Source organism: Panthera leo, chromosome B4 (genome assembly GCF_018350215.1).
Source record: "Panthera leo isolate Ple1 chromosome B4, P.leo_Ple1_pat1.1, whole genome shotgun sequence".
In the NCBI taxonomy this organism is placed as follows: domain Eukaryota; kingdom Metazoa; phylum Chordata; class Mammalia; order Carnivora; family Felidae; genus Panthera; species Panthera leo.
The window spans coordinates 775,156-791,348 of record NC_056685.1 but is presented as its reverse complement, the minus strand read 5'-3'; the positions used below and the strand labels follow the sequence as shown (position 1 = coordinate 791,348).

Genomic DNA, 16,193 nt, shown 5'->3' with positions numbered 1-16,193 from the left:
ATGTGCCCCCTGTTTAATAACAAATGTTTCTTCTTTATTTGGCTTTAAAATGAAAACAAATTATATTAGCCCAAACAAAGCAATTTACAATAGTGAAAATGTATTTTTAAACTTAAGTGGATTTTTCCATTTTTCATTCCCTGTGGAGAGTCATTGCTGCAGGGCCGGGTAGGGATGTAAGATAAGGGCTCATGCCTTCTTTGAGGAGGTGTTTTGATCGGTGGGACGTGCGCAGTACAAAGACAAATGATACCAGAGCTTTAGAGCTCTTCTCTAGGGCTTGTGGTCTAGAAGGATCTAGAAGGGAAAGTGTGTTGTTTTATTTAGAGGAATGCAGGCAGGCATTTGGGTTCTTGAAGCTTCCATCCACAAAACTTGTTGATGGCTCTCAGCACACACTCCCTCGAGTAGTCTAGCTGTTACTGTTATATTACTACAGCAGGTCCTATGGCCGGCCCCCTGATCTCCGTTCCCTTATTTCTCTTTGTAGCTCTTATTATACTGTAATGTTCCAAGTAATTTCCATGTTTTGTTTTTTTTTTTAATGTTTGTTTATTTTTGAGAGAGATAAGAGGGCGAGCAGGGGAAAGGCAGAGAGAGACAGACACAGGGAGAGACAGGATCCTGGGCAGGCTCCACGCTGTCAGCACAGAGCCAGATGCAGGGCTCAAACTCATGAACCGTGAGATCATGATGTGAGCTGAAACCAGGAGTCGGACTGAGCCGACATTAACCGACTGAGCCACCTAGGCGCCCCTGTAACTTCATATTTTATGTATGGTGCTTGAAAGTTAACTTTCTGAGGTTGAGGGTTTCTGTTTTCTTCAGTGACATGCACCTAGACCTTTGAACAGTACAGAGTATTCACTGAATAATTTATGAATAAATCTTAGGGTTATAATGGTGAGCAGAAGGGATGGATTGCTCTCCTTTCTGGAGCTTACTGTCCACTGAGGGACGTAGATAACCAATGAGCACGTATGAGAGCCATACATTGTGTTGGCCTTGTAGGCCTTGAGGGGCCAGGAGGCTCCCTTAGGAAGAGTGCAGTAGGGCGGGGGGGGGGGGGGGTAGCCGGCCATGGAAACAAGATGGGTGCACAGCATTAATGAGCACAGCGTTTGGAGGAATAATTTGAATGAGGCTGAGTAAAGAAGGGGTCAGACGAGGTAGCAGCTGGATCACATGGGATCTGAGAGATCTCCGCATAGGTGAGAATTTTGCTCTGTGTCTTCAGAACAATAGAAAGCAGCTGGAGGGTTTTCAGCAGGAGAATTCCATGACTATTGCCTTTTTAAGCAATCTTACTCCGATTTATGGAGAGTGGCATGGGGAGAAAGGAAAGGGCACACACAGATGGGTATTACTTGGCCCTGAGGTGGAGGGCCCTCGTGTTTATGTTGTGTTTATCACAGTGCAAAGGTCAAGCCCTGGGCGAAATGAAGACTAGCTTGTTTAGGAACTTTTTCATTTATATTAAACATAATGTGTAAAACAATATTTTAAAAATTTGCCTTAAGTTTGCTTGTGTTTATCAGTTGTAAAGTATATTTGTTATTTCAGCTTTTATTAAGACAGAATAATTAAGAGATTCCTTTTTTAGAAACTTCTGAAGAATGAGAACATTCTGTTTTCAGATTTCGAAAAGTTTTGTTTTATTGTCAAAGTTCAAAATACAAGGATAAAAACATAGTGACTGGTTTGATACAGATTTACAAGTTGCCTGAGTTTACAAGTTGATTATATCTCTCTGAACATGTTAAAAAACCCCTTTTCAAATATTTTATTCTGAAAATATCGTGTCCTTTAAAACCAGTTCTTTAAAGATTACTTTCTGAACATTTTTCTTTGTTAATTATGTTATTTCTCTGTATTTCATTGTTAAATTTTACCATCTGTGTAATTTCTCCTTACCATATATAACATATGTATCCTCAGAGAGCTTGTAGTACTGTATAGCTGCCAGGCTCTTTCCAACTCTGCAGAGTCACAGAATCACAGAATAGCAGGAACATTTACTTATTTATTTATTTATTATTTTGAAAGAGAGACCGCACAAGTGGGGGAGGGGAGAGAGAGGAGCAGAGAGAGAGTGAGTGAGAGAGGGAGGGAGAATCCTAACAGGCTCTGCGCTGTCAGCACAGAGCCTGACGCAGGGCTTGAGCCCACGAATCCTGACCTGAGCTTACACTGAGAGTCAGATGCTTAACTGACTAAGCCACCCAGGCGCCCCAGCAGGAATTTTTAAAAGTAGACTTGAGGGACTTTGGACTTCGGCTCGAGTTGGGATCGGTTCATGAGTTCAAGCCCCACATTGGGCTACCTGCTGTTGTTAGCACGTAATCCCGCTTTGGATCCTCTGTCCCCCTACCTCTCTCTGCCCCTACCCTGAGCACGCCCTCCGCCCCCCCCCCCCCAACACAAATAAATAAACATTAAAAAAAAATAAAAGTAGACTCAAAATGCCTGTGGAAAGTTACCTTTTAAAAATCTAGACATGTAGAACGTAAACCATTTTCTCTTGTGTTTTTAGGAGGTAAAAACGTTCAAATGATAGTATGCTAGTTGTCATTTGGTGCAGAAGTTTATTGTAATAACTTTTTTGGATGAAACTTTTCCCTGGGATTGGAAGTTTTCATGTTCCTTTTTGATTAATATCTGAATCTTCAGTGATTCTTGTTTTCAGAATATAAAGCTGTTTCCGGTGTCTCTTCAGCAGGTCACTTGAGTACAGACCATCGTACAAAATGAGTAACTGATGAGTCAGCGGTATTTTCTTCTTCACAGGTTACACAGTAGGGGCGGGGGGGGGGGGGGGGGGCAGTCCGTGAGGACCAAAGGTCGAAATGAGTACAGTAGTTCACAGCAGTCTGTCTGTGCTTGCAGCTCTTCACACTTTTTTGTATATGTTGATGTGTTTTCATTTGTTTTGCTGCAATGATTACCTTTCAGGCCACCTCTGTGGGAGAGTTAACCCTAAGGGTGAATGGACCAGGAGGAGAAAATAGAATCGCCACAAAAAACTGCAGATTTTAAGTCTTTTGTGACCCCGTGAACCTCCACTTACCGGTGAAGTGTGTCCCTGCACACAGTGCCTTGAGGTCGTAAATGACCGTAAGTTTTAGTAGTTTCAGTCAAGACCAGGGACATTCTTGGCACTTTTCCTTTGAAGTTCAGGATATTGAGAGCGTGCTTGTCACTGTGGAGGTTTTTGATCTGTCAGCTCACTAAGTTTCGGGAAAATGCAAGATGACAGTTCAAGAGAAAAAGCTGCAGGTCAGGCATTGTCCCAGGATCATTAATGGCCCCTAATTGTATTACTAGGTGATTTTGTGAGCAGGGCTGGATCACTAACTTCCAGTTTACAATTTGGTGTGTCGGTGCAGTTAGGGAAGTGTATTGAAAATTTGTAAACCATATATTTACCAAGTGTTTAATAATATAGTACATCTGATCAGCCTAAATTCCGTTGCATGGAGAATTTTGTTTTCAGCACCGTTGTTCACTGTGGAGGTGGATGATGGGGAGGGAAGCCTCTGACAGTGTTCGCATGGTGTCTGCATGTGAGCGGTGTAACACTTGGAAATAGGACGTTCCCCGAGACTCTTCTGTTATTAACTGAGATTTGGTAAGTAGTTTCTGATAAGCAGGTGTAGTCCTTGGGTTTTGGAGCTCCAAAGACTCAGCCTGAAGCCCAGGGGAGTGCAAAGTGAGCGGGAGTGCAAAGTGAGTGTGCAGGGCAGCTGGTCAGCAGGTGGCAGAGGGTGTGGTGCCTTTGCTGTCCTCCCTGAGCTCAGTCCTGCCTTGTGCTCCAGTTACAGAACTCCCGGAAGGTGGTCTCGAGGTACTCCCTTGATGGGGGGGTTTCACAAAAGAACTAAAGTTGGTGGGAGCGTTCGTTAACCTTTCGAATGCTACAGAACTTTAAGTTGGCGTTTTACGGGGTTTTTTTCTAAAGCAGAATCTTACAGCAGCTATTAAACTCTATTTTTTGAAACATAAAAAAAAGCATTCATTTCAAGAAAATTAAAGGTGTTGTTCATCATTTTAGATAATTTAAACAACTTAGGAAGGCACTGACAGATCTTCCAATTTGTATCATATATTCAGATTGCAGTTAACATGTTGTCTTTGAGAAATTCATATAAATTCAGTGGTTTCCTTCCTGAACTGGCAGACAGTTGTAAACCTTGCTATCCAGGCTGCTGGTGCCGGGCTCCATATTCAGGCTTTGAAATTGTCACCACCTCTGTTCATACTCATCACCTTTTTGTAAAGAGGGCTCAGACTTGAGAGGGGGTGACTTAGGTGAGCACTGCCACCTCTCTTGGCCTTTAGTTTACCATGCTCAACAACTGTTATTGCTTGCTTCCTGCTGTGTGCATAATGACTTCAGATTGGAACAGCCTGCAGCGTTCCTACAGGATGTGAGAAATGAATGCACACTGCCACAGTTCCTCACCCTCAGCAACGCGCATTTGGCTTGGGACTCGGAGTATCTAAAATCCTTGTTGTTTTTTGTTTTTTTTTTTAATTTGTTTTTCAGAACACCTGTTTCACTGTTTGGAAAACTGAGGCCTGGAGACAGTTTGTTTTATATCACACGATGAAGAGCAGAAAATGGGGCCAATCTAGTTTCTTGCTTCCAAGTCCATTGCAAACAGGACCCAACTCTTGGAAATGTTAGGCGTCCTATGTACGCGTTAGGTCCAAGTAACCTGATACATTTGCAGCCTATGCCACACAGCATAGTTAAGCTTCAGAAGTGCTGGTTTGAAACAGAAAGTTTTAATAGTGCTCTGTACAGTGAGTATTACTAGGGTGAGGGGTACCTCATACCCCAAGACTGAGAGAAGTTCATTTATTTCACTGGACAGTAATTCAGAATTACTGGAGCTGATGCTGACTGATAGTTCGCTTGGAACTTTTACGGTGTTACGGTTACGGTGTTCACGTGTTGAATTATAATCCTAAATGGCCTTGGAGTCATGATCCAGTTATTTATAAAATGGAGATCGTATTGTGCTAGGATACATATCCTTTGGAATATCAAACTGAAAGATTATCTAGAGTAGTAGATATTTTTGAAATCACAACTGTAGAACTTAAATTCTTTTTTAAGTGTGGTATCCCTTTTGCAGGGAACACTTCGTGCTAGGTGGTATTCACTGTATTTTAATATCATCTGATTAGCATTGTCATGTTGGGAAATGTGAAAGCGTGTTCAGTTGCCATACCTGGCATTTGAGCCCTGGTCTTAGACTCTGGCTGCTCCTTTGTGAGTCACCGTGGCGCCCCTGTCTCCCCAGGTCCAGCCTCTGGCTCCCTAGTGATTAGTAATGACTGCGTTGGTTTAATCACACGCTGTGATGCACCTGCCCTAAACATGCTCACAGTAGGTAAGATGGGAGTGTCCAGCGTCACTACCTGGTCAATGGGGACTTGGGGTGCTGGGCGGGCCTCGAGCCTCTGCTCTTGACTCCTCCTCAGATGCCCAACCTGTTGTTCATCGGTGGACTGGAGGTGGTGTGGGGGGGGGGGGGGAGTTCCTTAAACTTCTGTGTCTGTGTTTAACATTTCTGGTATGTGTCTGTTTTTGCAGTGAAAGGACTCGGCTTACAGATTTTCAAAAAGATCTTTGACCTCCACATTCAATACAAAAAAATTTTAGCATATGTTTGCCACTTAGGAACTTCTTCCTAAGAATAAAATAACTTGTTATTTTAATAATTAAATGTAATTTTTTATTGTCAGCATCGCTTTGTATTTGGCTCTCCTGGATGTTTAGATTCCACGTATACACATATGCACACATACATCCAGAATCTGAGAGCATCTGAGATGAAATGAAACCGAACCCACGATAATTTTGCCCCGACCTAAAAATACTACCATTTCCCACATTAACACATCATTTGTAGTCTGCAGCAACAGAGGCTTTTACTTGGAATCATCGTTTTAAAGACCAAAAATTTCTTCCTGCGTGTTTATTGCATGAAAGACACAGTGTGATTAAAACACGTATTTCCTGAGGTTTTACTCTGATAGGTACTGTGTCAGGAATATAGTGGCCGAGAAGATAGACGCGTTCCTGCCCTCCCAGCATGGGAGAGACAGCGTGCTCTTGACACGCTGCGCCGCTGGGCATGATGGGTTTGTAACCCAGGCAGTGGGAAGACGGAGAATGCCAAGAGCAGGCCTTCGGGGTGTGAACTGCAGGGTAGTAGATAGTTTCCTGTTTCAGGAAGGTCGTTCTGTGAGGAATTGGTGGGGTTGGAGATGTGTAAGAAGTCAGGTAGTGATTTGGTTCCGAGATGGTGGTTATCGGTAATAGAGATGGGAAGATACAGGCTAATTTGAGAAGAAGAGGTTGAAAATGCATTGGTAGGTTTCTGGTTTGGGCAGCTGGGTAGATGATATGCTGTGTTTCGTTGAGATGGAGGGGTTGTCAGATTTGCTTTATTTCTCTTCAGGAGAAGGGTGGTGGGAATGGATTTTTGTAGACGATGGATTTTGGGGAGCCGATCACTTGCACTGACCTTCAGCCTGCAGTACTCACAGAGGTGGGAGAACACCCCCGGGCGTGGGGTGCGGGAGGAGCCCCTGGAGTCATCTGTGGGCCTTGCGGGGCTGGCGTGGGCTGCCCACTTCCTCTCCCCACCAGCTGGGTGGTGTGCTTTCAGGAGCCAGCTCGGGGTGTTCCCACGCGGGCTTAGGGCCCTCCGCTCCTTCCTGCAGTTGTAGGACATAACTAGTATGGGCTGGTACAGTAGTGTGGAAACACAGGCGCACGACTTTGAAAACTTTGGAGTGTCTCAATAAAAACAAATCACAAGGAAAACTGTTAGGTACATGGGTAAGACACTATAAAAATTGGAGAATATTCTAGAAGGACTGTGCTTTTCACACTTTGTAACTAAGTTGTACTTTAAAGAAACAAAGGGAAAGTCTTGGTGATGGGTTATGGATGTGGTTTAGGTGAGAGAGAAAGAAAAGAGGGTCTGGTGGACTGAATCAGTCTAAGGAGAAAGCCCAAGCCACGGAGCACACACGAGTTAAAGTGGTGAAGGGTTCACGTGTTGGTGTTTAGAATCGCCTGCTTGAATTCGCGGCTACTTCCGGTCACACAGGGCCAGAGCTTGTGTTGCGCTTAGTGCAGAGGAAGAGCATCCGTGGGGGTGAGAAGGGAGGGGGAAAAAAGGCTGAGAGTGGAAAGTATGATCCAGCTGCCTGGAGGCTGAGGAGGGAGAGTGCCCAGCACAGGCAGACCTCAGCAGCAAGCAGGTGATGGTCCATCTTCGCAGAGCTTGGAGAGCTTAGAGAGCTTCGCAAAGCTTGGACAGGCCCCCGGCCCCCTGGCTTTATCCTTCCTGTCCCTGCTTCTCTGACCTTTCGGCTCTTCCTCCCTTGCGCGTGCTCTGTCTTTGGAGACCACCTAGGCCAGGTGTGTTTGAACAGTGCTGGAGGAAGAAGGGAGGACGCAGGAAGAGAGGAGGGTCCCGAGCACAGATAAAGGACCAGCGCTCCCTTAGTTAGTATGTTTCTTCTCCAGATCTTCTTTGGGTGGAAACTGCTGACAAAAAGTCAGTTGTTTTCGTGAAGATTTTTTAAGTTGTGTTACGTTCAGGCTGTATTTGGGGTCCCTTGCTTTGACTTGTGAGGTCCGAATTCCTTTTTAAGTTTTTTTTTTTTCAGTTTATTGATTGATTGATTTAGCGTATGCAAACAGGGGTGGGGCAGAGAGAGAGGGAGATCGAGAATCCCAAGCAGGCTCCGTGATGTCATCGCAGAGCCTGATGCAGGGCCGGATCCTGCTAACTGAGATCATGACCTGAGCTGGAATCAAGAGATGACCCTTAACCGACTGAGCCACTGAGGCACCCCTGATTTTCAAGAGCTTGTGTAGGATTATAATTGTTGCAGGATATTTCACTCTCTGTCACCAAAGTGCTAAGAAATCTAGATCTGTTAGGAATACTAAATTTGAGAAAGGAGGGATGCACATTTATATAGGTCTTGAAATAAGGTGTATTTTATCACCACTTCTAAAGCTGTTAAATGGCTTTTAATTTTTAAGGAAGCTGGCTTGCCTATTCACATAACAAGATTTTAGAGAATGTCTATAGGACTGTAGTGAGCACTTGGGGAAGATAAGTTGCCATCTTTATCACTGCCATCTGTTGGATCAAACAGCTCTTTACTGATTTAGAGTCCTACAGACCCTTTGGAATGTTTTCATGACGTGCTGAATTTCATTCTTCGTTTGTAGAAACACTACACATTCAGGATGTTCTTGCTTTGTTTTGATTTATTGGTTAGCTGGTTGACACAGATCAGAAGTACCTTTTCCCAAGACAAAGCTTTTCCTTTAATTTAATGCCCTTGAAAGCTACGTGTCTGTTACAGAATGAAGATATTCTGTCCGTGTCGGGTGTACAGGTTTTTGTTGTGTTGGTTGTTTTGTTTTTAATGTTTATTTTTTTAACGTTTATTTATTTATTTTGAGATAGCACGCGTGCACAAGTGAGCAGAGGACAAATAGGGAGAGAGAGAATCCCAAGCAGGCTCTGTGCTAACATCCGGGATCTATCTCACAAACTGTGAAATCATGACGTGAGCTGAAATCAAGAGTCCAAAGCTTAACCAGCTGAGCCACCCAGGTGCCTCAGTTGTTTTTTTTTTAAACTAATTAAATTTATTTATTTATTACTTAATCACTTTATATATATAAATAGTTCTGGACTTTGGACAATTTTATCACCTTTAGTTCTGATTCTTTGGCGCCCTCCTAGGAATAATAAGCATACTGCAGTCTGAGCAGCACAGGATTAAGTCAGCTCTGAGCCGCTTTCCAGCTCTGAATTCTGTTATTTGCTGAAATGCTGAGTTCTAAGGTTGCTCACCAACCCCCCCCCCCCCATCTCACTTAACTAGCATCTGCTGTCAGTTGAAAAGCTGTAGTTATGGGACTATAAATTGGAAAGTAATAAAATGTGATCAGCAGTCTTTAAAGAAATAAAAGATTGATAAGGTTGAGGTGAAATAGAGACTTTTTCCTTTGAAAAGATTTGAAGCAATGTCCTATCCAGAGTTCGTTTATGAAGAGGACTTCTGGGTCTCTTGAAAGACTTTTTTATGATACTGAGTCTTGACTTTTCTTTGGTGCAGGTATATGCTGGTACTGCATTTTCGTCGGCGCTTTTTATGTTCAGCTGTAAATGAGAGAAAGTGAAGATTTTTATGGAGAGTGTGGGTAATCCCAAGAAAAGGATCCCATGTTCAAAATGAAGTTAACAAAACTGTGTCCTAAAGAAAGGGAGAACCACATATATGCCGTTTTCCTAGGGTAAAAATGAATTCTGAAAGATATTGAATGAAGCAGTTCTGCTGTTTGTCCGTAAGGTGATCATAGAATGAACTGCCAGCAGTAAGCTGTTTTTTCCTCCTCTGGACTCCAGATACGTTTTACTTGCTACCAGGAGGTTCATGTGTGGCTAAGAAGAGAGATGGCGTTCGGAGAGGTGCACCCCACCCAGCAGGTGGGTGCACCCCCCACAGTAGGTGGGCATGCCGATCCAAGGAGTGAGGGGCCTGAACGAGTCGGGAAGAGGGTGGGCTGGCCGCCTGGCCAGCTACTGTGGCAGCCCTGGCTGGCCGTGGCTGTGGTTTGCAACGTGGGAAACAGCTCCTACCTGAGAAAATGTTGATTACAGACAAGCGGAGGTCAGAATACATTCTAAACAGGCTGCACTCAGAACAACTTGCTTTTCAACTCTGGAATGGAGTATCTTTGTGAAAAATATTTCTTATATTTCGCTCCTTCCATTTTAGGTTACATGAAATAGGTTGCATCGTGTCCTGTGGAGGCAGCGGCGTTGGTGTGGAGGTTTCTGGTAGCGTTTAGGCAGGTGTGTGGATTAGTTGAGCTTGCGCCCTGGAAGGATATGCCCCATGTGGTGGGCACCCTTCCCATCTCATCTCAGATGGGGGGAGGGGGGGGGTGGAGTTTCAGATGGGGGCGGGGCATGTAACTGCCTGAGGAGATGTTCCTCCACCGGAAGAGGAGTGACTCCTGGTCTGAGGAAGAGGTCACACTTTGAGGGCAGCTGGGCCCTGCCTCTAAGGGTATGACTGCCTGCCTGGGCTTTGCACCCTCCTTTGTAAAATGACCGTTCCAGTCGCGAGCAGAGTGAGAAGATGCGATCTTTAAATCTTCATATTGTTTCACTTGTGTCAGATAGTATTTAGGCTTCCTTATCACCAAGTGTTGGACTGCTTGGAGTTTGCAGAGATTTAATGTTTTAACCAGAGGGTTAATGAGATGACCTAAACTTTCTCTTTGTTTTGTATTGTATTTTAATGAAAATTTTAGCTAAAACGATCTTTTCAAATAATTGCCCTCTTCAGGGCGAGATAACATTCCATGAACCAATTTTAAGTCTTAAAGCTGGAAGGGACCTTTTTCATTGTGTGTGTGAAATTACTAAATAAGTTCTAAGTTAAAAGGAGTTAGTGGGAAAAAATTTAAATGTAACTTTTGGGGTATACTTCTTATGTAGATGCTTTTCCGATCCTGTCTGGGTAAGAAATAAGTGTGCCTTGTGTCTGATTTTCTGCCCCTTGAGCAGAATCAGATGGAAGTGTAAAAAAATGAGTCACCTTCCCCATTGCTGTCTCTCTCAGTAGAAGCGCAGGTGTGCACGTGCAAAAGGAAATTTAAAAAATTGATCTTGGGGCGCCTGGGTGGCTCAGTCGGTTGGGCGGCTGACTTCGGCTCAGGTCATGATCTCATGGTTTGTGGGTTCGAGCCCCGCGTCGGGCTCTGTGCTGACGGCTCAGAGCCTGGAGCCTGTTTCCGATTCTGTGTCTCCCTCTCTCTGACCCTCCCCCGTTCATGCTCTGTCTCTCTCTGTCTCAAAAATAAATAAAATGTTAAAAAAAAAAAAAATCTTAAAGCTAGCTTTAAAAAAAAAAATTGATCTTGAAGCTTACTGGCAGCATCTGTTTAGGACTGTTCCCCTACTGGGTGCCAGTTTAAATGTGTAATTACGCAACTACTCTACTAAAGCTTGATTCCTTTCTTTCATTTGTCCGTGTCTTTGAGTGCCACAGTTACTGTGGGAAAACTATCTTGTAGATACTGAATCTGGAAAAAACAAAGAGTAACTGCTCTCCTGGAAGCAGGGTTCTGCTGCTCTATAAATGTTCCCACCTTCGAGCCTAAGGTTCAGTCGAGTATATGATCTCTGGAGATCTATGCTGTGGTAGGTACATAGACTAATGTGCTCTGAGCTGCTCACAAATTATTCTTCCCTGAGACAGAACATATAGTTTAAATATTATGTACAGAGCGATGCTGACAGCTGTGAGATAAACACAGTAATGCAGCCTGCAGCACAAGCCGAGTGAATGAGGAACTGTAATTCCTATCATGGTATTTCATTTTCTTACACCTCTATTTAGAGGTGTGCATACTGAGTCCCTAAAAGAAAGTTACTATTATTAACAAATGTCCTTCCAAATCCCAAAACATTGTGATGGTGCTTTAATGATTTGATTTAGCTTCTTTGACCATTTCTGTTTTTTCCACTGAGTTTATTTAGTTTCAGAGGTCTGATGGGTAAACTGTCTTTCTACATAGTATGTCTAGACATTGAAAGTAACAAATTCTGGCTTTTCTAATTGATTCTCAAAGGGATCATATAGTACTTAATTAGGGCAGTCTCTAAGGTTCTCAACAGCCCATTTTCCATATTTGGGTAAAACTGTGTTTACTTATCCAGTTGAATATTCAGTCACTGTTTTTTGAAAAATAATCCAAACAGTTACGCGGGAGTTCTCAGAACACATGTCTGTGTCATAGCATCTTGTACTGTCCCTGGACTGCTTGCTCTCAGCCACAGACCAGAGGAGTTAGAAGAAAACTTAGCAAACTTGACTCCTCCCTCATTTTGTGGATGCAAATATAGAAATAGAGTGTTGACACAACACTGCAGCCAAACCATCTGTACTTGAGTGTTACTGACAATAGGAAGCTCTTGGAGGTAAATTGTAAGCCCTTGGGGGTAAAATTGTAACGTATCACTGGTGGGATATATATGAAAAATGTGGATTCCTAAAAGAGACTCAGGATGGTAGGAGAGAACCACAGGTGTGGTGAATGCTGTAAAGAACAGAAGGCTGTGGGTACATGAAGAAGGAATGAGAGAGGAAAGAGAAGGAGGCCTTCAATGAGAGAGGAGGATCCCAAGGTGAGGAGAAGAGAAATGGTGCAAAGAAAGACAGGGAAGTATTGAATGGCTGGGTGAAAATGGAGAATGGAGAGTGGTTTGTAGAACTGGAGACTTCCTTATTTCAGAACAATGTTTTTAGATTGAGAAAAGCTGTCTCCTCTGTGGCCCCCATATAGGAGAATCTCCTCTCCTATGAAATGTGTACATTTCAAGGCCAACTCATAAAGCAAAAAAAAAAAAAAAATCTATATGCTTGAAAATTCCCCAGTAAGATGCAACATATCATCTCTCAACACGGCCAGCTTTTTTTTTGTTTTTTCTTGGCGTTGAATCAGATCACTGGTTTTATTGTATAAAAAGATGAAGTTAAATTTGGCTTATATTTGGGCACCATGTTGGTTTCTTAAAAAGTGCTTATTTTAAATATTAAAATCATTATGTGTGCACTGGGCAATATGAAGGTCACCATAGAAGGGGGGGAGAAGGAATGAAGACCAATGAAGGAAGCTGCAGGTACTTTGAGGTCCTGTCACAGTGGGGGCGCCCATTGGCATGGATTGACAGGGCGAGCTGCCTGCACCGCTGAATTTCCATACGGGCACGTAGATTTGAATAGCAGAAATTATGTGTGTGTATATGGACTAGCTCACTGGACTCAACTAGCTTGGTGACCTTGACTGAGTCATGTCTGAGCGCATTTTCCCAGGCTGCTAAGTGGGCATGAGAGCTAAGAAAATTGAGGTTGATTGAGTGACTTTGTGAAGCATTTAGACTAACCATTGCATGACACAGATCCAAATACTAATTCATTCCCTTTTTGGATTTCTGATCCACAGACAAATCATCTGTGTTTACACACTACCCTTTTGTAACCAAGAAAAAAAATGTTCATGTTGTTCTGGAGTCAGGAAGTCTCCAGGTCTCTATCTTTATTTTGATTGTTGTAGAAATTATCAAATTCTCAAACTATGATTGTGTCATTGTTATTTGCAAATCCACTGAGGTATGCCAAGCACATGTATGAAGATAAAGTTCTTAACCTCTTCCAGTTTATTCCTTGGGTTATTTCCACTTTTTGGCTATTCCGCTATTTGAATATTCACGTGCAAGTTTTGGGGGTGATAAATGCTTTCAGTTCTCTTGGGGATATACCTAGGTGTGGGAATGCTGGCTTATGTGATGTCCTTGTGTTCAACATCCAAATGTTTGCCAAAGTGGCTGTGCCATTTTACATTCCCGCCAGCATTGTATTAAGATTCCAGTTCTCCACATCCTTGCCAACACTTGTTACTTGTCTTTTTGATTATAGCCATTCCAATGAGTTTGAAGTGGTATTTTGTATTTTGATTTGCATTTCCTAATGACTAATGATGTCGAGCATCTTTTCATGTACTTATCAGCCATTTGTATGTCTTTGGGAAAATGTCAATTCATACTCTGCCCATTTTTTACTTATTTGTCTCTTATAATTGAGTTTTAGGAACACATTCTTCTCTTTCTTTTTCTGTGTATATACACATATCCCTTATGAGATATAATTTGCAAATATTTTCAACTATTCTGTGGGCTGTCTTTTCAATTTGGTAGTGGTGTGCTTTGAAGCACAAAAGTTTTTAATTTTGATGAAGACCAATGTATTTTTAATTCTTTTGCTTGTGCTTTGGTGTCCTATGTAAGCAGGCATTGCCTGATCCAGGCTTAAGATGATTTACTCCTGTGGTTTCTTCTGAGTTTTATAATTCTAGCTCTTACATTTAGTTTAGTTGAGTGTAGTTTTGTTTTTTATTTTAGAGAGTATGTGAGCAGGGAAGGGGCAAAGAGAGAGAGACTCTTTTTTTTCTTTTTTTAAGTTTATTTTTTGAGACAAAAAAAGGGCAGAGGAGGGGCAGAGAAAGTGGGGAGGACAGAGGATCCAAAGCAGGCTCTGTGCTGAAAGCAGAAAGCCCAATGTGGGTCTCAAACTCATGAACCACGAGATCATGACCTGAGCCGAAGTTGGACACTTAACTGCTTGAGCCACCTGGGCACCCCATAGAGCGAGAGTGCGGCTCTTAAGCAGGCTGCATATTCAGCACGGGGCCCGACAGAGGACTCGATCCCATGACTCTGCGATCATGACCTCAGCCAAAATCAAGAGTGAGATACTCATCCAACTAAGCCCCCCGGGTGCCCCTAGGTTTTGTTTTTGTTTTAATTTATTTTTAAGGAATATCTGTGCATAATGTGGGGCTCAAGCTCATAACCCTGAGATCAACAGTCGCATGCTCCTCCAACTGAGCCAGCCAGGTGCCCCATATTTAGGTGTTTGATTCATTTGGAATTAGTTTTTATAGAGAGAGTGAGGTAAGGGCCCCACTCCATTCTTTTGCATGTGAATATCCAGTTGTCCCAGCACCATGTGTTGAAAAGGATTTTCTTTCCCCCATTGAATGGTCTTGGCACCCTTGTGAAAATTCACTGGCCATAAATGTGAGAGTTTATTTCTGGACACTTTAGGTTCTGTTGTTCTGTATGGCTCTCTTTATGTCAATACCACACTGTCTTAACTGCTGTAGTTTTGTGGTAAGTTTTGAAATTAGGAAGTGTGAGTCTTCCAGCTTGTTCTTTTCAAGATGATTTGGCTACTCTGGGTCCCTTGTATTTCCATAGGAATTTTAGGATCATCTCATCAATTTTTGCAAAAAAGGCAGGTGGGATTTTGATAGGGATTGCATGGATTCTGTAGACGTGCAGTGTTGCCATCCTAGGAATACCATGGCTTCCGGTCCGTGAACACAGGCTGTCTCCTGTCCATGGAAACCAGGCATCTGTACATAGCGCTCCTTTTGCCTTATATCAGTGGTTCTCAAACATTTTGGTCTTGGGACCTTTTTACAGTTCTAAATATTATTGAAGATCTTGAAGAACTTTTGTTTATGGGGCTTATCTGTATATTTGCATTAAAAATTACGACTCAGATTTAAAAAAATGTTTTTCTTTAACAATAATAGCAAAGCCATTACATGTAAAATAAATATCATTGCTTATGAAAAGGTAGCAATCTTTTCCAAAACAAAAAAATAATTTAATGAGGAGAATGGCATTGTTTTGTATTTTTATAAATCTCTTCAGTGTCTAATTTAATAGAATCTCAGGTTGCTTCTTCTGTGTTTCTGCATTTGATCTGTTAGTGATCTGTTATTTTGGTTGAAGGATGAGAAGGAAATCTGACCTCACACGGATGAATAGCTGGAACGGTGAGGAGTGTGTTAACAGTCCCTTCCCATAACCTTGACTCTTCTCCTTTGTAACCACACCAGAACTCCACGGCAGTTTGCGAGCAGACAAAGGCAAACAGCATCTTGGAGTTGTTGTGACAATTGGTATGATCTGAAGGCCCCTGGGAAGGTCTCTGGGACCCCTGACAGGCACAGGCCACCCTCTGAGACCCCCTGTCTTAGAGAACAAGACTGAGTTGTGAATTTTCACAAAAAAATGGTGTGACAGCTGATTGGCATTTTTATTAATCTGTATTGACAACCCACTGGGAAGGGTCCTGGTTGCTTTTCCTGCCGATCAGTACTTCTGTTGTTGGAAAGGTACCGCATGGGGGGCTCTGAACTGTTCGATGCTTGCTTGGTAAACACAGCACCAGCAAGCCGGATGAGTTTCATTAAGCATGTGTGATTATAAAACAGTAAGGTATTTGGAAAATTGAGACTACAGAAATGAAACAACGTAAGACACTATCCTGGTGTTTTAACTCTTGGTCATACATTGTTAGTCATCTAGTGTATTACTTTTAAATATTCACAAAGTCAGCTGTGTGAATTTTTAAAACATACTTGTAATTATACTGTCCACAGTCTCATATCCTGCTTATTTAACCTAAGGTAATCTCTGAATCTTTTAAATAGTTGAAATATATTGTGTTAGTTTCTGCTTTTCTGTATTTTTCTTTATTTTTTTATTTTTATTTTT

At 42.5% G+C, this 16,193-nt stretch overlaps 1 protein-coding gene across 2 annotated transcripts in view; it reads left to right on the top strand.

The window, feature by feature from the left end:
* LARP4B (La ribonucleoprotein 4B) overlaps positions 1–16,193 on the top strand; it is a 104,808-nt gene that overhangs the window by 17,438 nt on the left and 71,177 nt on the right. The window contains exon 3 of one of the 2 annotated variants that reach the window (XM_042944721.1): positions 5,310–5,399. The exons of the other annotated variant lie outside the window; for it this stretch is intronic. The gene's annotated coding sequence lies outside the window, so the exon portion shown is untranslated. The remainder of the gene's footprint in view (positions 1–5,309; positions 5,400–16,193) is intronic. 2 annotated transcript variants of the gene reach the window in all.